Below are 22,423 nucleotides of genomic sequence, written 5' to 3' on the forward strand. Positions count from 1 at the left end.
AGGATCTGACACTTGAGTCCAAACTCCTGGCTGTAAATTTCCCATGTGACAATCATACCTATTTGCAAAACTTATTGATAATGTCCACCTCAGAGTTCCCTGAGGAGGATCCCCTCTATCCATCCATTGGCCAACATGCCTGGGGTGCAATGTCCCCTGTCCTGCTCCCTGGAAGGGACTTTCCCTCTGCCAGCATCCCATCGGCCAGCACTAACCAGACTCCCCATACCTCCATGCCTGTCCCTGCTTCCACAACACGAGTGAAGAAGGGAGAAGAAAGAAAACCACTGAGAGAAGCCACAAGTCTCTGCCTCTAATTACTTTTGCTTCTACATCTCTGATTAACCTCAGTATCAAACCAACAAGCTGCTGCAGTGAAAAGTTACCATATGTTACTTAGTAATTTGAAATCCTATTGAAACTCCATACAAGATGGCTGCACAGGATCAAGGGAAGTGAAGGAAGGAAGGAAGGAAGGAAGGAAGGAAGAAAGAAAGAAAGAAAGAAAGAAAGAGAAAGAAAGAAGGAAAAAAGTACCACCGCCAAATAGTTGTGCCTGACTCTGGGTCAGACCATGATAAACAGACCTCATGACTGCAGGGCTTCTCTGTGCCTTTCATTCATGAGCCTTTCATTCATTCACTTGCCTCTTGACCCTCGGATCTATTCCCCATTCTTCCCCTGCTCTGTTTTGGACACAGGGCTGGCCTGTGCAGGGTAAGGATCACAGATCCACTTGCTCATTTTGTTTCTAATTAGGTTGGGACCATGGGAAGCACTGGCCTTGGGGGTTGGGGCAGGAGCAAGGAGGAAGCCAGAATATTTCTCCTCCTCTCTCTGCTTTGAGAGGTTTCTCGGACAGAGGTTACATCTTCTCCGTGACTGTAGCTCCTGCCAAGTGAGCTTTCCTCCTAGGATGCAGATCCCTACAAGCAACACTTGAGCTCTGCTAACACTCCCTCCTTGCTCTGTCCTCCAACCCTGGATGCAGTAGTGGTTTCCTGCATTGTTCATCTTTAGATTGCCTCACCTTCCCTTATTTTCACCTCTTCCAATAACTCTCGAGTACAGTTCCTGTATTAAATTCTATTAAACCACCTGGTGTAGGTTTGGTTTTCTTGAAAAACTGTAATGGATGCAATACACTTACTTGTTTTATGACTGTCCAAGAGGAGGAATGAACACGCCCAAGGCTTATTTTGCCATATTCATTTCATTTTGGGGACCATGTATTGACATCCTGCTGAAGAGTTGGTAAATCCTACAAGATATATTTGCCTATTTTCCCAAATTTCTACCTCCTAAACCCAGAATATTTTGCATGAAATGAAGGACACCTTCTGGGACATTGCACAGCCTCTGAAGGCCAAAGATGACACAGCTAAGGCCATAATTAAACCTCCAAGAAGAAGGGGTGAGAATAGGCATTCCGGGGCTGAAGGCCAATTTCTAGACCCCAATGGCTCCCGCAAACAATCCTGTTCATCTACATGAGCCAATGACTTCGTTCGTCGAAAGTCAATTTGGAAAAGAGTTTTGTCAACTGACCCCTAGAATCAGGCCCTCCAGAGCTGGCTCAGCTCTCAATACTACTTAGAACATACACAGTATTTTCTATCTTCAAAGAGCTATGCAGCATTAACCACTTATTCTGTTTTTGGCCCAATGCCGGGTTACACTATCAAGATTTGACAAACTCTCTGTACTCTCTGTAGTTCTGTAGGAATGTAGGTTTGTCTATTTCAATCAAAACTGAATCCAAGCTGGGACCTTCGGCTGAAGGAAGCCTTGACTATTTAATATTTAATACAAACATCCTGTTCTCATAAACTGATCCTCTTTAACAGAAAAAAAAATTGTCATTAGAACACAGCTGAGCAAAAAGGGAAAAGGTTATAAACTTTGAAAAGAACAAAATAGTTAATGTTTGGGGCTTCTAAAGTGTTTTCAACAGACAGTTGTGCAGCTGTGGCAACTTGGGAGGGGGGCATTCGCTTCGTCTCCTTTCATCTGCCTATGGGTGCCTGTTATTAAAGGTTTACATTTTGTTTATGCTCTCCATGATGTGCAGATATTTTCTTTCCCTTTTGAGGCTCTTCCTTCTTGTTTCCCCTTTGAGACTCTTTTGCCTTTCAGGCATTGAGCTGATGAAGAGCAAAAGAGAAATTAGTCCTAGAAAATAAAGCTGTCTGCTTAAAACAAGATCAAGCACCACGTAGGAAGCTGCCATGTGAACCTCCCCACCCTGCCCTTTCTCTAGCATGATGGCTGACCCAATAGGACCACCCCTCTCCCTCTAAGCCTTCCTCTCTGCCTCTTTTACGAGTCATGCTGCAGAACTGGCCCTCTGGGATGGAAATCAAGGCAACTGGCTACCAATGCCAGAATTTCACTGTGGCAAAAATAGCTCCACTTTTCGTGAGACTTCTGAGCATTAGACAACTGGAGTATAGCCAAGACCCACCAAACACTATTTGCCATCTGATCTTTATTTAAAAGCCAACCACATGGCATTTGCACTTCTCCTAGACTGACAAGTTCAATCACAAACTGGCCTTGGTTTTCCCATCCTACTTGTCCATGGGACTTAGATAAGTAATTTTGGCATCAAATATGTTCATAAATATCCTACTGGGGAATGGAGCTATATGGTCATTTCTAAAATGTAAAGGGTCAACCCTAATAAAATTATGCCACAAAGATAGAAAAAATGAAGACAACTTGGTTTTCAAGTAGTCTTAGCAATTAACAAGTCACTATTTCATGATGGGCACTTGGTGATCGAAGTTTCCACTGGATGCTCAAGCACTGTTAATGGCTGACGGTTAAGCAAAGAAAGACAGAGGTTTATAAGAATCCCAGAAAGATCCTCTCCCACAGATTCGCATGCCCAGGATTCCATTTAACGATGTATTGAAATCATATTCTCACTTAAAGGCTTGATTCTAGAGACTCCAATTTTCAGTGACTTCTTCTTATTTCTTACAACCCTTGTATTATGTATCCTCTATCTATCTATCTTTCTAAATATATTTCATGCCATACTGACTTATAGTATTATATCACTACATTATTTATGGTTTTATTTGTGAATCTATGTTTTGTCTTTTTGTCTTAGCTTGGGAAAAGCAGCAGCACTTGAGAAAAGGATGTGGATTTAAGTGGCTTGTTTGGGAATTGGCCCTGGAACCAGGAGTGAGGGAACAGAGAGCACGAGATGGGAAAGAGGAAAAGCTAATACAAGGGTACATTATCAAGGTAGCTGCTATAAGTAACAAGGCTCAGTTCCACCATGCACACTAAGAAGCAGGCAAGTACCTCCTGGGATTGTCCAATTGCAAGCTAGAAGGCTGGAGCATTTACCCACTGGAGTTCATCCCCCACTGCTTGAACGTCACCCTCGGGGTATTGATTCCCCAACTCTTCTGAGTGGCACTTACAAGCCAAACCAGCTCAAGCTCCCATGGCTTGGCAGAAGGCCCTGGGGCAGAAGAGAGAAAGCCACACAGCACACCCTTGAAGTGAGATGCTGACAGCTGGAGTTGAGTCTTTAGTTCATGGAATTGTCTCCCACCATGTGGGCTGAAATCAGAGGCAGATCATGGGTCTATGACGCATGCCAGTGCCAGAGGCATTTGCTCTGTGTCTATCATGCCAACTTGGACTGCAGGTTCTTCATGCCATGTACCTAGCACAGCACCAGATATTTGGATGGAGCTGCAATAAATATTTCTGACAGAAACAAGTTCAGAATGAATCAATCATGTACCCCGCAATGTCTTTTCTCTTTTCCTATCTTTCTCATTCCTAATTTCACTTACCATCCTTCTGATTTTTTTAACAAAAAAGATAGTTGAGCTGTGGTGGAAAGAGCACAGAAACTTAAAATACAAAGGCCTGGGTTTGAGTCTTAGGTCTGTCTTAAACTAACTGGTGACATTGGATGGGTCAGAAACTTCTCCAAGCTTTGATTCCAAATCTACAAGATGCCAAAATGAGCATCCATCTGTGTGAAAAACACTTGGAAACCATGGGAATGTATGCACATGTAAGGGACATTCTTCCTCTTCATCCCCATGGACAGCTGCTTCCTGAATATCTACTCTTTCAGTCAAAAAGTTCTGAGCTTTTCTAACTGCCAGGGCGACACAGAACATAAGAAAGTGCTACAGTCTGATCAGGGGCCCTGGCTTGCTGATGCACTCGGAGCCATTTCACATCTTCTGGTCAATATACATCTTCCTGGAAGAGTAGATCTCACCAATCCCCTTTGGTAAGAAAACAGTGTCATGCGAAGAACTCCAAATCAGCCACTTTTCTCAAAGCCCTTGCTTACTTCCCTAACGAAGCCTTCTTTTTATGTCTATTCTATCAGTTACCTGCTGTCACGAGTAATGCTTATATAGAAAACCACCTCAAAATTTAGTGGCTAAAAACAATAATCACTATGAAAAAAGGACTGATGGATGAATAGAAGGATGGGTAGATGGATGGATAGGTGATATAACAAATATAGTAGAATTCTAGGTGGTGGGTATATGGCTGTTCACTGAAAAAATCTTTTAATTCTTCCATATGTCTGAAAATTTTAATTAAACCAAAGTTGAAAGAAAAACCACACATTTATTGAGTTCACAAATATATATGTTCTTCTTACTCTGGACGGGCTAGGCTGATTTAGACTGGGCTTCCTCATGCATCTACCCTATGACACGGTGGATCCACTGGGGACTATGTGGTCTATGATGGTTTTCCCTCAGATGGCTCTCCTCCATGTTTCATCCTCCAGCAGGCTAGCAAGGGGTTGTTCACATGATGTTCACAGGAATCCAGAGAACTAGTGGAAGTGTGCAAGGCTTCCTATGTCCTTAGCTTGGAAATGTCACATTATCACTTTCACTGCAGACTACTGGCCAAAACGAACTCATAAAGCCAGCCCAGACTCAAGAGGTGAGAAAACAGATAGGAATGGTAAAGAATTGGGCCATTCTTGCAACCTACCACATTCACCTTGCTGGTTGCTAATCATTGTTACCACAAAGCAACTGGGCCTCTACTGTCAGACTGGCGTGCTCACTTGATTTTGGTCACTCACCAGCATAGGACTTTCAGAGTCTAGATGTCCTCAGACCCCGGAAGAGAGGGAAGATCTGTATTTTGGTCAGGTGAGGTTACAGGCCAGGGAAAGTTAGTAATTACCCACCTGAAGCAGTAATCAGGAAGCGAAGGTACTACTCTTCATATCTAGGTTTGGGGTCCTGCTACTCCCAGCCATCTCTGTCATTCAGTCCAACAGCTTGCCCTAAACCTATGGGTCTTCCTATGCAACCTCTTTCCTGGTGATTCTTGAAGAACATGCCACTTCTTTGCTCCCCTTCACTTACTGCTTGAGTCCATCCATTGTGAACTCAGATGAGGTCACTGACCCAGCTTTTCCAGAGCGAGAGACTTGCCTTTGCTCAGCAGAGATTTTGGGGTTCATCAAGCCAGCCTTCTGCTGTCTCCTGGTCCTCTTCATATTCAGAGGAAGTAAGCTTACATGAGCAGTGCTGGCTTGGGTCAGAGAATCAGCTATCTCTGTGTCCTGGCTGAGTCCTACGAACATGCCTGGGTTGAAAACTCCAACATCATTGGTATCATAGTAACAGACCACTGGCTCAGACAGCTAACAGAGGCCACGGCAAACACAACACTCTAAAAGCTGGGAAATCAGTAAGCATTGCCCTCTTCGAAGCCGAGCCCTGTAGAGGGTCTTTCAACAACCTTATGTTACCAGTCTCAGTAAAGAGAAGCAGACAGTGAGAATTACTTCCTAATAAGGACCGTTGAGTTATTAGTAAGCAAGCAGTAGAATCAGGCCTTTCTTGTTAGCCACTTGCCAAACTCAAAGACTGTGAAATTTATTGGTTTTTAATTAGCCTTTTCATTAGATCATTAGTACCTTCCCCACTACTGCAAAGCAGAAAGAGCCGAAAGGCATAATTCTATGGTGTTTACTGATCACGTTACTTGATTAAAGATGGCAACTAGAATTGCCCGGCCTTCTCAAGAGCTGAGGAAAGGATGAGTTAGAATGAGGAGTTAGGAGGGGTGAGGGATTGGACCTCAGGGAAAAGCCAACACTTTAGCTCACCCTGAATGAAATCACACACTCCTTGCCCCCTTCTATTTGGAATAAAAGATATCAGCATGGCCTGTAATGGGACCTCCTTAGTTTATTAAAAACAAATAAATAAATAAGAGAAAGAGAAAACAGGGAACTGAAATATTTGCAACGATGACTCATTTTATATCAAATCATAGGTCAGATGATGCCAGAGATGTAAGCCACATCCGCCCTAAGTACAAATCAGACACCTCTGTCTCCCGGACCTCCACTTAGACGCAAAGAGCAGACACTCTTCTTGAGCCCAACAAGAGTGACTACCTTCCCCACACCTCCATTTCTCCATCTGTAAACGGAGGAAGTAAAATTAGGTCCTTCCTGGGGCTGGCCCAGTGGCTCAGAGGTTAAGTTCGCATGTTCCACTTCGGCGGCCTGGGGTTTGCCGGTTCGGAACCCGGGTGCTGACATGGCACCGCTTGGCAAGCCATGCTGTGGTAGGCATCCCACATATAAAGCAGATGAAGATGGGCACGGATGTTAGCTCAGGGCCAGTCTTCCTCAGCAAAAAGAGGAGGATTGGCAGTAGATGTTAGCTCAGGGCTAATCCTCCTCCTCAAAAAAAAAAAAAACTACGTCCTTCCTCAGGTGTCTTCCACCATTAACATTCCCGGACCCCGAAGCCAACATCTAATCCTTGCCATCTCCATGCCAGTCACTCTTACGTGCTGAATGCTGAGTCCTGAAAATAATCTTGGAAGCTGGACATCGTTGTAAACTCTGTTTTACTAAGGAGCCAACTGAGACTGAGACTTCCAATGGTTCCAAGTCTTGCTGGATTCCCTGCTACTCGCAGCTGGAGCAAGAAAGAGCAGCAGGGGCATCCATGGGCAGCTCATCAGAGAGGCAGAGTCTCAGGCCCCTCCCATACCTACTGGGTCTGAATCTGCATTTTAACAAAAGCCCCAGGGGATTCATACCCGTGTTACAGTTTAAGAAGTGGTGCCTTAGGTCACAAAGCCATGAAAAGTTAAAGCCAGAAGGCAAATCAAACCCTCTGATATTACATCCTGTACTTTTTCCACCATACCACACCCACGATTCCTCCTTCCAGAAGAAACTGGCCCCTGGTTAGCTCTTATCAGCTACGGTAAGGACGCCAAGCGAATCTCCAAATCTCCGGATGCCCTCCATAATCTCTCTCTGAGGTGCTCTTTAACCCATTACGAACCGCTACAGTCATTCCCTGGATGGCTGGCCTCTGCCCCCACCCCCATGTAATTAATCTTGAATCCAAAATTGCAACATTGCCAATAGCTTTGGAAATGATAGATGAACCAACTTTTCAAGCAACTTTAGGGAAAAGACTCAAGGATAAAACCTAAAAGAAAAGCAAAGAGCATTTTTTTTTTGTCTATGAAGAGATTAAAAAAAAACTTATGTTGATGATGGGGTGGCAAAGGGCCACCACAGGCACCAGGAAGGACTTTCTTTAAAGAGAATTGGCCTTGGTTTCTCTCTTGATGCTTTGGCTTAGAAGACATCAGAGGGGACCTCCACTTAGCTGTGAACAGTGACGATCTGGAGACCCGCAGGCAAACCCAGCGCCCATTAGCTGAGTTGTAAACATGGTGCTCTCCTGATCTGTTTTCCGAGATGAACTGTATATAAAGCATGTGTGTGGCGGGAGATGATAGCTCGCTTGAGGCTTTCAGCAATCGATGTTTACAGACTATAATGCAAACCACAAGTTTCTTCTTTAACTCAAATCGGTATACATTCCTTCAACCCACGGGCAAATTGGCGCAGGGAGGGGGGCTGGGAGGGGTTCACAATGAATCATCATTTCACATTTTTTAACAGCTTAATGAGCATCTAGAAATCTCGTATTAGCCAGCAAAAATACAGAGTCTTTTTTTCCCCCACCAAATTCAGCAATGACCCTATTTGGACGTGGAGTCCTTGAGCATCTACTTGAAGTGATCCCTTTCATGTAAGGTGAGTGACTAATGTCTCCACCACAGAGTCACAAACAAAAACATATGAAAGGCTCCACAACTAACTTCAAGTCAATAACCTTCCCTCCTTTTGCCCCAAGTATGGGAGGGGAAAAAAGTTATTTCTCCTAGGTTCCATTAATCCTCTGGAAAGCCCAGCCCAGGGCACTTGGAAGCAAAGACAGAATTCTCAGATCTGCAAAGCAGTTCTCTCAGCCAAGACTCATGGTGCTAACAGACAGATGGTAAATAGAGCTGGGGTTCTAAAGCCACAGCTGTGTGCCTCTGGATCTCTCAGATCTACGTGTGTGATCATTAACATTTTTCAGATTATCTAAAATAGCAGTCTCTCTGTGATCTTGGCAACTTCGGTATCCCTGATCCTCTTTTATATTTTACTTTTAGGGGCCACATGCATAATCTGGGTAAGTAATGGGGAAAACTACAGAATTTCCCAGAGCTACTTGATAACTTGAATGTATGTATGTTTGTGCATAGGTATTTTAATTCTATATTAAATGTCTTTAGTATTTCAATATCTCTCTGATAATTGAGAGGGAGAGACTGAGTTTTTTCTGAAGTTTTGTCCTGAGTCTCAAATAAGTTATCTTTTGCCTTTTCACTCTTCTTTCTCCAAGCCTCTTTAATACTATAGGTCATATGCTGGCTCCCAAGCCATCTGCAAGATCCGAAGGATCCCATTTGTCCTTTAGACCAAAGTTTGCGTCTTTTCGATCATCTGTGCCAATTCTGCCAATCCTCCTAAAGGAAGGAGATTTCAAGAGTCACCTAGTTTCATGAGAGAAATTCTGTGAGATTCTCTTCCTGAATTTACAAAAAATAAAATACAAGTGTACCATTTCTGAAATGATGCCAGAGTACATGACCTTGCAATCTCATGGACATTTTTTCACGTCCCTATGGATTAACTTTAAAACTACCTGCTGTTTCAGAGCAAACATTCATTTCAAAATTGAATTGTAACTCCTGTAGAGTTTGTGGCAATTGAGCAAAATATTTCTGTTATATAGTTCAGTGTGCATTAAATTGAGGTCCAGCTCAAAAGAATCTGGACTTCTTATGACAGATGCTGATAAAATAAAGGATTAAAGAAGTAAATACATTTTTAAGTCCTTTCTAAATTATGTCTCCTTTTATTAGGTAAATTCCTCTAAATAAAGCTAATTGACCTTTGAAAAAGGTCATCTCTGTATATTTATCATTCAATCTTGTCAGAATACATTACTATGTAGTATGGCCTTCTGAGGACTCCCTCAGGGCCATTTCATGACTTTTAGCTCAGTTTTCAGTCTTCTTCTTTTCTTCCTCTTGAGCAAAAGGAAAAGAAGAAGCAAGTCATGAACCCTGTGCATTGTGGGCTCCCAAAAGGAGGTTGCAAATATACACAAGTTAATGTATGGACAAAGCAATCTCCATACATGTCTTTTCACTCATTCATTCATTTGTTCTTTCAGTAGAGATTTGTTGAGAATCTAGTATGTATGCTAAGCAAGGTGCTGGGGGACTGTGGCGTACAAAATTGACAGAGTCCATGCATTCATGTAGCTTCCATTTTAACAAAGTTTTGAAGTGTGGACAAAGATGATTAGCTAACTAATGAAAAAGACAATAAACAAATTAATTAGTAAGAAAAATATCAAATGACGTTAAGTGCTTTGTAGAAAACTAAAGATATGTGAACTTTATTTGGATTCTGATTGGAAAACTAATTGTAAAACACATTTTTTAATCAATAGAGGAAAACTAAACACAGCAATGAATTCGATGATGTTAAAGAATTAATGTTAATTTTGTTGAGTGATAGTGGTTTTGTGTCGATGTTCAAAAAGAAAGATAAGTCCTTATCTATTAGAGCCACACACGGAAGTGCTTACAAGTGAATTTGCTAGGTTTTGCTTAAAAACTTTCTTAAAAAAAAGGAGTGAGGATAGAGGAAACAAGAATGGCAGAAAGACACTGGTTGTTAGAGATGGGTGAGGGGCACAAAGGATTTACTGTACTGTTTTCTCTACATTGATATGTTTGAAAACATCCTTAAAGTTAATAATAATAATGATGATGATGCTAAATTGAATGGATGTGCAGAGTTCACATTTCCTGAGAACTTGTGATATGAAAGCTGCTCTACATACATCATGGTTGTGGCCACTCCATAGGAACAGGTCAAACTCCCACCCAAAATTTGGCTCAGGTGTCTAGAATGATGATGCTAGACACACACCAAGAGGGTATAAAAAGATGTATTACTTCATCGTGAGACTTTTCAGCGAGAGCAGGGCAGGCCCCCCCCAACCTGGTCTGAAACGCATGGTGTTTTTATTGCGTTGGAGGTGGGGCAGGGTAAGGGTTCCTGTGTGCAGACAGGGGCTTGTGTGGCTTCAATTTCCTACCAGCTCCAAAAGGAGGAGCACCAGGCTTTCTTCTCAGTGTTCTCAGATGTGGGGCACAAGGGAAAGAGAGAGGAGTGAGGCTTAAACGTTGCCAGCAATCAAACATGAAAAATTGAGGTCGGACAAATCCTCTCATTCAATCCATACTATGACCCTCTAAGGCAGGGTGGTAGTGCACAGAGGAGGACATCAAGGTTTAGCAGAGTTAAGGGACTTGCCAAGATCATCAAGATAACAACATCAGAACTAGAGCCTACAGTCTTAAGCACGCACTGTGCTTCACTACATCATTTCACACGGGGCACAAGGTACATCCACATGCGCGGATCGTATTTGAACCACACTCCTACCCAGAAAAGTCAGCAGAGCTTATTATGCTGATATCCAATGAAGAAACTTAAGGCCCATGCCAGGTGGACAATAGAATCAATAAAGATGGCAGATGTAAGAAGCACACAGCCTTCTCTGTTGACAAATTGCTTTTCCTCTGAATGAGTTAGGATGGTTTTGGTTGCAAGTAGCAAAATGGCTTAAACAATAAGGAAGCACATTGTAACCCAGAACAGGAAGCGCAGATGTAGGACAGGATCCAGAGTGAGTGGATTCAACTGTTCAGCAAGGCCCTCAAGGGTCCACGTTCTCTTCATGTTTCCACTGTGCCCCCTCAGTGCTGGTTTCCTTCCCAGGCTGGAATGGGCACAGATGTCACATACACACATGGTGACATCAACAGGGAAAAGAAAAATTCCATGAGAGGAAAAAAGTTTTCCCAGAAGCCCTTCTTCAGATTTTCCTTCGTGTTTTTTGGCCAATGGGCTAAGCCACATGCCCACTCCTGAACAACTCACCGAAGACCTTAAGGCAATGCTAAACTGCAGCAGACATTTGACCTCAGGCTGAGAAGAGAGTAGAACACATTGGAAGTCCACACACACCCAAGAGGGCAGGCTCTACAGTGCCCCAGTAGATTGTGCTACACAAGACTGAGAGCCCAGTGATGCTAGACCTTCAGTTTTATCATGACAAGCCAGAAATCAAGATTCTTTCACATCCAGATTTGTAAATGCTGGAAACAAATTTAATTTTTAAAAACACGTTGCAGGCCAACACTCTATAGCTAAAACAAAACGGGTGTGTTGATTTAAAGTGGTCTTTGGCTTGCCAGTGTGCAACCTCTAAGCAAAAGAATCACAGGGATTCTGATCTAGAAGGGCTGATGTGACAGCTGAGGATTTGCATTTCTAACAAGCTCTCAAGTGATACCAATGCTGATGCTGATGTTGCCAGTCCGTGGACCACACTTGGAATAGCACCGCTATGTACTCCTACTCCATGTTGCTTTTCTCCACCCTATGCAGTGACTATATAAAGTCCAATATTTCATAGTCCTGGCTGGAGCAGCCTCCATTTCCCACCTTTCTTTCACTGAGCATCCTACCTGCCTATTGACACCTCTCCTTCCCTCTTCTAGCCCTCAGCATATTTTAGGAAACAAAATAGATTCTCAAGTTGGCCACTGATGCCCTTTTCCTACCCCTCTCTCCAATGAAATGAAATAAAATGAAATGAAACACACCATGATATAGAAAGGCAGGAAGCACTTCAAACAATCTGGCTCATTATTTCCCTCCACAAACTAGGGAAAGGCACAAATAAATAAACACAATATTGCTGAGGGGAAGCCAACGCAGGCTGGGCCTGGTTTTCGCCAAGCAGTGACCTCCTCCAGTGAATTAAATGCCCAGAGCCTCACAGCCTCATCTGGTCCTGATTTTCAATAGGCAGTAAACTGATACGTTTTTTTTTTTTCACTTTCATTATAGCTTGTTTTCATCTAGTTTATATTTCCAAATGTACTGGTTTTCAAGCCTGAACTGTCATATTAAAAAAAAAAATACAACTTCAAAAAATGTAGGCTAGCCGACCCAATGGCACCAGGGAGGGGGCCCAGCCCTTGGCTTGTGGGAACTCCTTGGAGATTTTCTTTTCCCTGAGTTAATCTCATTGGGACTCATCAAGTTGGTGGGCGGGTAGAAAATGGGCATGAAGGGGCCCGAACTGCCTTTCCTACCCCTGTGTGGAGTGACGTGCTGAGCAGAGAGAAAAGAGAATGGAGGACCCTCTTGAGGTTCAGACACTGCACACTCCGACCCGTTTGAGCTCCAGGACAGAGGAGTTTTGAGGGAGTGAAAGGCAAGGGTAGCCAGTCTTACAGCAGAAATTTGTAGACTTGCCAGATGATGGAGAAAAGGGCTAACTCTCCCAACCAGTAAGAATAGTGGGGGCCCATGTTTTGTGCACAAAAAGGAGCAGCCAAAAGCCTTCCCTCTGACTAAGTCTCAGAAGGATTAGTCAGCAGATGGAACGAACACAATTGGGAATGAGCTACGGACATTCCCAGCACCCACCCTGAGGTGCATGGACAACACACCCTTCTGAACGATGAAAACCATCCAGGGGGACCCTCACAGATGCCTGCCAAGCCTCCAGCTGCACCATCATCAGAGGATCTGAGCTCATTTTCTTGGGCAGGTGCCTCCCTCCTCTGAGCTCTCTGCAGCTGGTCAAGGCAGTGTTTCCTCCCCACTGCAGGGGGTATGACTTTGGCCATGGGGGGAGTACGGTAAACAGACTTGCAAGCTCTCCGGAGTAGAACTCAAGATCTCATGGTTAGTACTTCAAGAGGCTCAGGCCACCCTCAAGTCTGGATGAAGATGTGGTGGTGAATTGGGATTCACCACAAGGCAGAGTCCATTTTCTGTAGCTCCTACGCACAGTTCAAAGACGGGCTTTTTTCATTACAGAAATGATTCAGAATATAAATCCAAACATGCTTTTCCTCCAAGTTTAACTTTTTACGTAGCAGTATAAAAAAATAAATATTTGAAGTGTTGGCCGTCACGGTCTTTCTCTGAAGTCTCTTTCCTCCTGGCTGATTCCAAGCTTCATTCTTTCTTCTCCCCATCTCTTCTGCCAAGGTTCTTGTCATCCCTGGGTGGCAGCCCTCTCCCTTCAGAGGAGGCTTTAAATCTTTGCTCTCTGGTCTCTCGAAGCTTCTGTTTCTATCTGGTGTCAAGTTCAGGAAGTCAAAACATTTTCCCCAATTCCCATCTTTTAGTAAATGCCTTTTGGTAGTCTGACCATTCTCTCTTGTTCTATTTTATCCATTTTCACACACACACACACACCTCCCCTCACCTTTATTTCTTTCTCTCTCTCTATCCCTTCTTCTCTCCTTCCCTTTCTCTCTTCGCCTTTAGAAACCCAGGGCAGTCAGTATATACCACGCAGGCAGTCAGTATATACCATCTATATATTACGTTGAAGAAATTTGTCTCTCTATAAACTGAGAAAAAAAATTTTAAAAGAATACCAGACCTCAAGTTTATGAGTTCTTCATAATCAGTTGTAAAACTCATTACGTTTTCAGGCTTTGCTGGATATTGTGTTTTAGAGAAATTATCTCACCCATTCCTCAAATAATTCTGTGAGTGAGGAACTGCATCATGCCCATTTGGGAATTCAGAGAGGTTAAGCAATTAGGCTGAGGGTACACAGAGAGTAGATGATGCAACCAGGGTTTCAATGCCGGCGGCCAGACTCCAGGGCCCCTGCTTTAAACACGTTATGTTAACTCCTCCTCCCTCTAAGAGGTTCAGGAAAGGATCTGATAGACTTTCCTCCAGAGCTGAGGATAAGATACCTAAGCCTACAGTTTGGCTCAGGTACTTGGGATCTGAGAAACGTCCAGAGTTCTGCCGCACAGGGGTACCCTATGCTATTAGGAATCAAGACACCCCATCTCGTCACACAGCTGTCATTCTCAGTCTTGGCTGCATTCAGAATCCTGATGCCCAGGCCACACCCCAGAGTCTGTTGCATTAGAATACCCAGGTTGGGAGGTGGAGTGGAAGCCAGGCATCAATATTTTTTAAATCTTCCCTGGTGATTCCAATATACTGCCAAGACTGAGAAACACTAAAATAGTCCAATATCAGGCAGCATCAAGCAAATTAGGAGGGCTCCTCTTTTATGAGAGACAGGGCTAGCCCACCATCTCTGAAGTCATGGTATTAAGTGATCAAATTCATGCTTTTCCTCTCTATCAAGTCAGGTAGGGAGAAACCTGCCTAACAACATCCAAAAGGCAGCTGGCTGTAAAGAAAAGTGTTTTGAACTTGGAACCGATGACCTGGGTTTAGGTTCTATCATTCTGTTGTGTTCTAACTATGTGACTCTTTTTTTAATCGTGGTAAAATATATATAACAAAATCTACTATCTTAACCATTTTAGGTGTACAGTTCAGTGGCATTAATTACATTGACATTGTGATGTGACCATCAGCACCATCCATCTCCAGAACTCTATTCATCGTGCAAAACTAAAACTCTACACCCTGTAAATAACAACTCCCTGTTTCTCCCTCCCTCCAGCCCCTTGAAACCCACCATTCTACTTTCTGTCTCAAGTAGTGTCAATCTTTTAGAATTTATCCTTCCGGTGGGTGTGTAGCGTGATACCTCATTGCGTGTTTAATTTGCATTTCCCTCATGACTAACAATGTTGAACATCTTTTCACAGACTTCGTGTTAGCTTGGGCTGCCGTAACAAAACCATAGCCTGAGTGGCTTAAACAACAACAGAATTTATTTTCTCACAGTTCTGGGAGCTAGAACTCTGAGATTATGGTTCCAGCATGGTTGGGCACTCTTCCTGGCTTACAGCCAGCCATTTTTTTGCTGTGTACTCACAGCAGGGGTTGAGGGGTTGGGGGTGGGATGGGACAAGAGACACAGAGAGAGAGAGAGAAAGAGAGAGACAAAGCTCTCTAATGTCTCTTCTTACAAGGGCACTAATCTTATCAGACTAGGGCCCTGCAGTTACACCCTCTCTAATGATATTACCTCCCAAAAGCCCCATTTCCAAATGCCATCACATTGGGCATTAGACATCACATTGGGCAAAATTCAACATGAATTTTGAAGGGGCACAAATATTCAGTCTATAACATTGGCCATTTGTATAAGTTCTATTTTGAAATACCTATTCAAGTCTTTTGCCTATTTTTGTATTGGGTCATCTGTCTTCTTATTGTTGAATTGTAAGAACTATTTATATATTTTACATAAAAGTCCTTCATGAATCCCCCCAGTACATAGTTGTATATTTTAGTTGTGGGTCCTTCTAGTTGTGGCATGTGGGATGCCACCTCAGCATGGCTTGATGAGCAGTGCCACATCCAGGTCCAGGATCTGAACCCATGAATCCCTGGGCCACCAAAGCAGAGCTCATGAACTTAACCACTCGGCCACGGGGCTGGCCCCTTTTTTCCTTTTAAAATTAGTTCTTTTGAGTCATATCTAAGAAGGGTTTGCCTATCCCAAAGTAGTGAAGATTTTGCCCCACGTCTTCTAAAGTTTTATATTTTTAGCTTCTATTTTTAATTTTCTATTTTCAGCTTTTATGTTTAGATCTAGAACTCAATTTGAGTTAATTTTTACATACAGGTTTCCTCCACTATCCAAAAGTTCACTTTATACCACTTTGCTTTTACAAAAGACCTACATTAGTGCCTGTTTTCGCTAATCAAAAGAAATCCAAAGAGGATTTTTGTTTTTATGACAAAAGGCAAAAATAGCGTTCAGCATTTGTTTTGCAGCGAGCCATTATTAAGGCTAAGCAGTCAAGCATACTGTCATATTTCAAGCCTTCCACATCAGCCACAGCAGGTGAGGAACCTCAAACTTCGACATGGAGGCAGACAGACAGAGAAGAAAGTATAGATATTAGCGACCCGCCTGTCCTGATAGAGTCGGATAACGATGAGATGTTAATAGATGACCCTTTTCCTCTCTGTCATACACCCCCGTCTCCTGTACCTCCCAGCACCCCGACCTCCGACGACTCAGCCCAACACATCACCACCACCACTGCCACTTGCCAGTCTTCCAGTGCACTCACCGTCCTCCCAATTCTGGTAAGTGAAATTACTGTACATACAATTACTTCTACTTTATACAGGCTGTGTATTTATCATATCGTTGCTGCTTTCACTAGATGTTAGTGTTATTTTAGGTTTTATGTGTTATTTGGTTTGATTTGGTAGGTGATTTTTTTCTGTCTGGGAACATTCAAAATTTTCCCCATTCAAATTAATGGTAATTGCTGCTTCACTTTATGCCATTTTGGCTTATGTAAGTTTCATAGGAACGCTCTACTTTCAGATAGTGGAGGATATGATGTCATGAGATAAGGGCCACATTTGACACAGGGTGAGCACTCAATAAATGATAAATTCTATAATTATTCCTTTTATTAGCAATTAAGGATATTAAATGCCACAGTTACCCATTTACGGCAAAAGACTAGGGAGATTTACACTAAGAAAAAAAACACAGAATGGGGCACTTATCAAAACTACAAGCTTTTTGTTTGTAAGAAGCCTGCCTTAACTGGCAGAGTTGTTGGCTGTAGCTGACGCTCCCAGGTTCCCACCGAAATCCACTTGGCCTATCCCCAAGGGAGCCTGCAAAGAGCTCCACTATAAATGGACCTGGTTCTCCTTGTCTCTCTCTGCCCAAGGCCATTCTCTGGCTCTGGCTCTACCAACATAAGGCAGACTGGAAAGTCTCAGTTGCATGGTAACAACTTAGGAGCAACCCCCAACACAAGAGGGACCAGAGTTGGTGAATACATCTCCAAGCTGCCTCATCCTCCACGGGACAATTTTCAGTTGTGTTTTACACAGTGATCCAGAGGGTCCCCAGCAGGACTGAGCCCTGTGGAGGTATTCTGTCCCTTCACAACCTTCATTGGCTTTCTTCCCTTCCCTCTCTCACTTTCCCCACTCCTTCCGTGTGCTCCCTAGGATTCACTCTCAAATAATCTACTTACACCAAAAGTCTCATCAGAGGGTCTGCCTTTGAGGGAACCTAAACTAAAACCGGGGCTGGCCTCAGAAGTGCAGTGTTTTGGACACACATGAGTGCTTCCAGGGAAAGGTTCCCCTCTCTGGAGAAAGGAATAAGAAAAGCAATTTATTCTAAATCAAGAGCCCAGTTAGAAATAAAGAAGAGAGGGGCCGGCCAGGTGGTGCAGCGGTTAAGTTCACACGTTCTGCTTCTCGGTGGCCCAGGGTTTGCCAGTTCGGATCCTGGGTGCAGACATGGCACCGCTTGGCAAAAGCCATGCTGTGGTAGGCGTCCCACATATAAAGTAGAGGAAGATGGGCATGGATGTTAGCTCAGGGCCAGTCTTCCTCAGCAAAAAAGAGGAGGATTGGCAGCAGATGTTAGCTCAGGGCTAATCTTCCTCAAAAAAAAAAAAAAAAAAAATGAAAGAAAGAAAGAAGGGAGAGAGTCACTCAAGGTAGGTTTTGTTCCCAAACCCTCCACGGTATCACACTCCTAGGGTTCAAAAGTCTTTATTCTGGAAACTTCCTAGCCGAGTATTTCAAGGCCCTTGGCAAAAACACCTTGCTTAAGGTAGCAGTTTCATGAAATAGTGGAGTAATGTCTGGGTCGTGCCTGCCTTTTCTATGAGAAACAAGCCACGAGCTATAAGCCAGAGCAAGAGGACATCATCCCAAACACAACAGTTTTGCAACACAGACAGTTTTCTTTGAAAGGGCTCTACGAACAGATTTCTCTCACTTGGGAACTTCAATAGAAGATAATTATTCTTTTCTGCCTCATAATATATATTAAAAATGTTCAAATGTGGCTTTCCAGGGATATCTGCCAAATATTTTCAGGCACCAGATCCAGCTTTACTTAATTTTATATAGCCTGCTCAGTCTATTATAAAATACCCTTTCATGCAGTATGAATTTGCTAAAGAGGCTAAAATATATTCCTTTATATTAAAAACCTAATTTAAAAAGCCTTCAAAGTTGGAGACTTTTGCCCTTGGACCTATTGCATGAGGAGGTAGCCATTGAAAGAAATTGAAGCCCTCCTGAAATGTACACTTCTCTAGGATTTCACTACCACCATGAAACAAAATAAAACAAGACCATCATCTTCCAGGAAAGGCAATGTACATGACAATAAGGCTGTTTTCACGTAAACAGTATACTTTATTACCACCAGGGCATACCATATCTCAATCACTATGTTTCACGGCCCTTTCTGTTTTTATGAGCTCATGCCAACAACTAGTAATGAGCACAAAAGCCTGTGCGAAACACTGCATTTGTTGGAGTGTTTGTGTTGGCCTCCTTAAAATCGGCTGATTTCCAAATCACATTCTCCACCCCACCTTAGTTATATTTATACTGTTGTGCAGAACAAACTTGGATCCGTATGTAAATATGAAATGCTTTGTGGCCATTCGTGCAAATCTCTTTATCGGGGTCTCACACATTAACGCCCTTCACAATTGACCCACTGGCTGATTGTTTAACATAACGTTTCCACGGGGCTGCTTTCACGCACTCGCAGCCCTGTTTTTACTTTTCTTAGCTTTCCTGGACAATCAAAAGGAAGTGGAACAGAGCCGGCTTGCTGAAAGCTGGAGCTGCCCCAGTGTCTCCTCCTACCTTCTGTCTGGCGTTTTGTTTTTCTGCTTCTTTTCTTTTCCGTCATTTTTGGTGGTAGAGAAGACAGAGCCAGACCATGCAGCTAAAATCTCTCCGTCCTCTGTCTGCTGCTTCTCCCTCCTGGCTCAGAGTCAAGGTGAAGACTCTTTGTGACCAGGCTCCTGAAGCCAAACTGGGCTACCTCCGTTTCGGCAGAATTGTGTTCTCTGTTGATTCACAAAACCAGTGCAAAGGGGTCTTGGGGGATGAGGGGGGCTAGTGTTGGGGGGAATATAATACCCCTCTTTCTTAAAGTAACGGTAACATCCAACTTAGGATATCTGAATTTCCTCATTCCTCTTTAACATGGGGGTTGCTTTAATTTAGAGGGTTCCACACTACTTTCTTTCCCTCTCTTGCCATGGTTTCCTTTAGCGAGAAGGGTTGCAACCTGCCCAAACTGAATCAGAACTACTGAAGGTGCCCAAGGCACTTTCTTTGAAAGAACGTTCCCACGAGATGCTCTGGCTAGTGACTTAGGCTCTAAGCTCAGTTTTCTCTTCTGTAAGCTAGAGATTGATTTCTATTTATTGAGTGCTTACTGTAACTACTAGACACACCAGGTACACACATAACAGACAGTAACAGCGTCTGTCTCACAGGATGCTTGTGAAGACTTAACAGACTGTCACAAGTGAAGCACGGAGCACAGGGTCAGACAAGTAGTGACCGTTCAGAAATGTCAATCATTATCGTCATCACAAATCATGAATCATGGTGAGATTTAAGAGGTCTAGGGACTAACAATGAATGTCTCTACCATGGTTAATATAATGCTCTAGAGCTGAAAGTAAGTTAATTAAGGGACAACAGCTACAAACTTCCATGAAAATGCCTTATCCAGAGTGAACATTTCATCTTTACAAAGAGCAACTATACAATTTTTTTTTTTTTTTGAGGAAGATTAGCCCTGAGTGTACATCTGCTGCCAATTCTCCTCTTTTTTGCTGAGGAAGACTGGCCCTGAGCTCACATCTGTGCCCATCTTCTTCTGCTTTATATGTGGGACGCCTGTCACAGCACGGCATAGGTCTGCACCCGGGATCCGGACTGGTGAACCCAAGGCCACCAAAGCGGAACGTGCAAACTTAACCACTGCACCACCGGGCTGGCCCCAGGGGTGAACATATAATTTTTGGTCCAATCTGGGACAATTCTGAGAATGAGAAAAGGTGTTAAAAATAAACAAAATGAAATAATGTTTTGAATTTAAAAAAATTAGCCAACATATTGATTTTAATTTATCAGTAGAACTATAAAGTAGTTCTATTCAAAACTATTTTTGAAAAATAATATTCTAAAATATTAACATAAAATGTAGCCATATATATCTTTTAAATTTTAAACAATATTTATTGTCTGAACATTAAAAAAGAACACAAGGGGGCCAGCCCTGTGGTGGAGGGGTTAAGTCCAGACTGCTCTGCTTTGGCAGCATGTGTCCATGGGTTCGGATCCCAGGCGCAGAGCTACACCTCTGTCAAGCCATGTTGTGGTGGTGACCCATGTACAAAACATAGGAAGATTGGCACAGATGTTAGCCCAGGGCTAAGCTTCCTCAAGCAAAGAAAAAGAAAAAGAGCAAGATTGGCAACAGATGTTAGCGCAGAGCAAATCTTCCTCACCAACAACACACACACAAGCAAAACGATTTTCCTTTGTATTTATTTTTATACGTTAATCAGTCTCTTATACCATAATGTTTTTCAACATTATCTCATAATTTTTCTTATTTTCATAAAAATGCCTGAGCTCTTTTTCAGAATTGCATGATTAAAGTATGTGAAACTTTTTATTCTTTTAAAGAGAAAATTTCTTTACATTTACTGTGTTACTTGCCAAGCTCACAGTAAATTCTACTAAATGAAGGCTATCTCAGTCTTCTCAGTCTGCTATACCAAAATATGACAGACTGGATGGCTTAAACTGTAGAAATTTATTTTTCACAGTTCTGGAGGCTGGGAAGTCCAAATCAAGGTGCTGGCCAATTCAGTTTCTGCTGGAGGTTCCCCTCCTGGCTTATAGGTGGGCTCCTACTTGCTGTGTCCTCACATAGCAGGAGGAGGGAGAGGATGGAAGAGCGAGGATGAGGGAAGCGGGGAGAGAGAGAAAGCAAGAGAGAGCTCCTGTGTGTCTCTTTTTATAAGGATACTAACCCTGTTGGATTAGGGCCCCACCCTTATGATCTCATTTAACCTTAAATACCTGCTTATAGACCGTATCTCCAAATGCAGTCACACTGGGGGACAGATATTCAACAGATAAACTGGGGCGGCAGGTGGGAGGGTTACACAGTGCAGTCGATAGCAAAGGCCATTATCAAGGCTACCTTTTTATTGAAATATTTCAGCCCAAATATTTTCACAGGTACAGACTTTTGTCTCTCTTCAGAGAACTCAGGCAAATATTTTTACAAGCAAAATTTTTCAAAAAAACTTCATTTTATTGATAATATTTTTGAATATTTTGCCAAACTTTGATGATACAGAATCCTGGACCTTCTCAATTTCATTTTCTTCCAGTATGTAGAATACAACTCTATCTGGTTAAAAATAGGAGCTCTATCAATAGATAAAACTTCGCACAAGAGTTTTTCGATACCATAATTCTATTTTCAAATGGAAATCTCACACACCATTCCAGCCCTCATTGTTTAACATGTTTAATTTGTAAAAATGAACTCAAATATCTTCCTATCTGTAAACTTTTTTGTCAATAGTCTCAGGTCTTTAAGAGCTTCAACTGCTGAAATTTTCTTGACACTCCATTCACTGAACAATTTTATTCAATGATTTCCAGGTGGTTTTGAAGAAGATGCAACCAAATCGAGAAAACTCATTTACAAAAAATAGTTCACCTTCACCAGCATGAACTTCCAGAATCTTAAATTCCATGAGCCAGGTGACAAAAAGACCAGTCAAATCATTAATAGAGCCACTTTCAGTGATCTTCTATTCAAAGCGTGCCTTGGAAGCATTGTGCAGGCTGCCCCAGGGCCATGGCACAACTGGCTGCTACACTGAGTGTCTGTCAGGAACAGAGCCTTCGTTCCTCTCCCACCACCACCTCCAGAGGAAGTTAGCTGACTGCAGCCACTCCCGCCTGGATGCATTGTGCATGCTGTTCTAGGAAGGGAGATGTTGATTTTGATGCATCTGGAAAGAGTTAGGAAAGAAAAATTGGTCATCTCTACTCCTTTTCAGATTTGACCACTTGTTGAAATGAGAACCCTATCTACTCCGCACCCACCTCACACACTGCGAGGCAAGGGCATGGGAGGAGTGGAAGGACAACGTGGAGGGCTTCCAGGCCTCTCGCAGATCATTTTAATCC

At 42.8% G+C, this 22,423-nt stretch overlaps 2 long non-coding RNA genes across 2 annotated transcripts in view; both read right to left on the bottom strand.

The window, feature by feature from the left end:
• LOC123277177 (uncharacterized) overlaps window positions 1–19,267 on the bottom strand; it is an 86,531-nt gene extending 67,264 nt beyond the window's left edge. Inside the window, exon 1 of the long non-coding RNA XR_011494555.1 lies at window positions 19,052–19,267. This is a non-coding gene — a long non-coding RNA (uncharacterized lncRNA). The remainder of the gene's footprint in view (window positions 1–19,051) is intronic.
• A 2,137-nt stretch (window positions 19,268–21,404) lies between these two features.
• Window positions 21,405–22,423, bottom strand: part of LOC123277282 (uncharacterized) — a 59,395-nt gene continuing 58,376 nt past the window's right edge. The window contains exon 4 of the long non-coding RNA XR_006514108.2: window positions 21,405–22,245. This is a non-coding gene — a long non-coding RNA (uncharacterized lncRNA). The remainder of the gene's footprint in view (window positions 22,246–22,423) is intronic.

Source organism: Equus asinus, chromosome 15, assembly GCF_041296235.1.
Source record: "Equus asinus isolate D_3611 breed Donkey chromosome 15, EquAss-T2T_v2, whole genome shotgun sequence".
NCBI classification, from domain to species: Eukaryota; Metazoa; Chordata; class Mammalia; order Perissodactyla; family Equidae; genus Equus; species Equus asinus.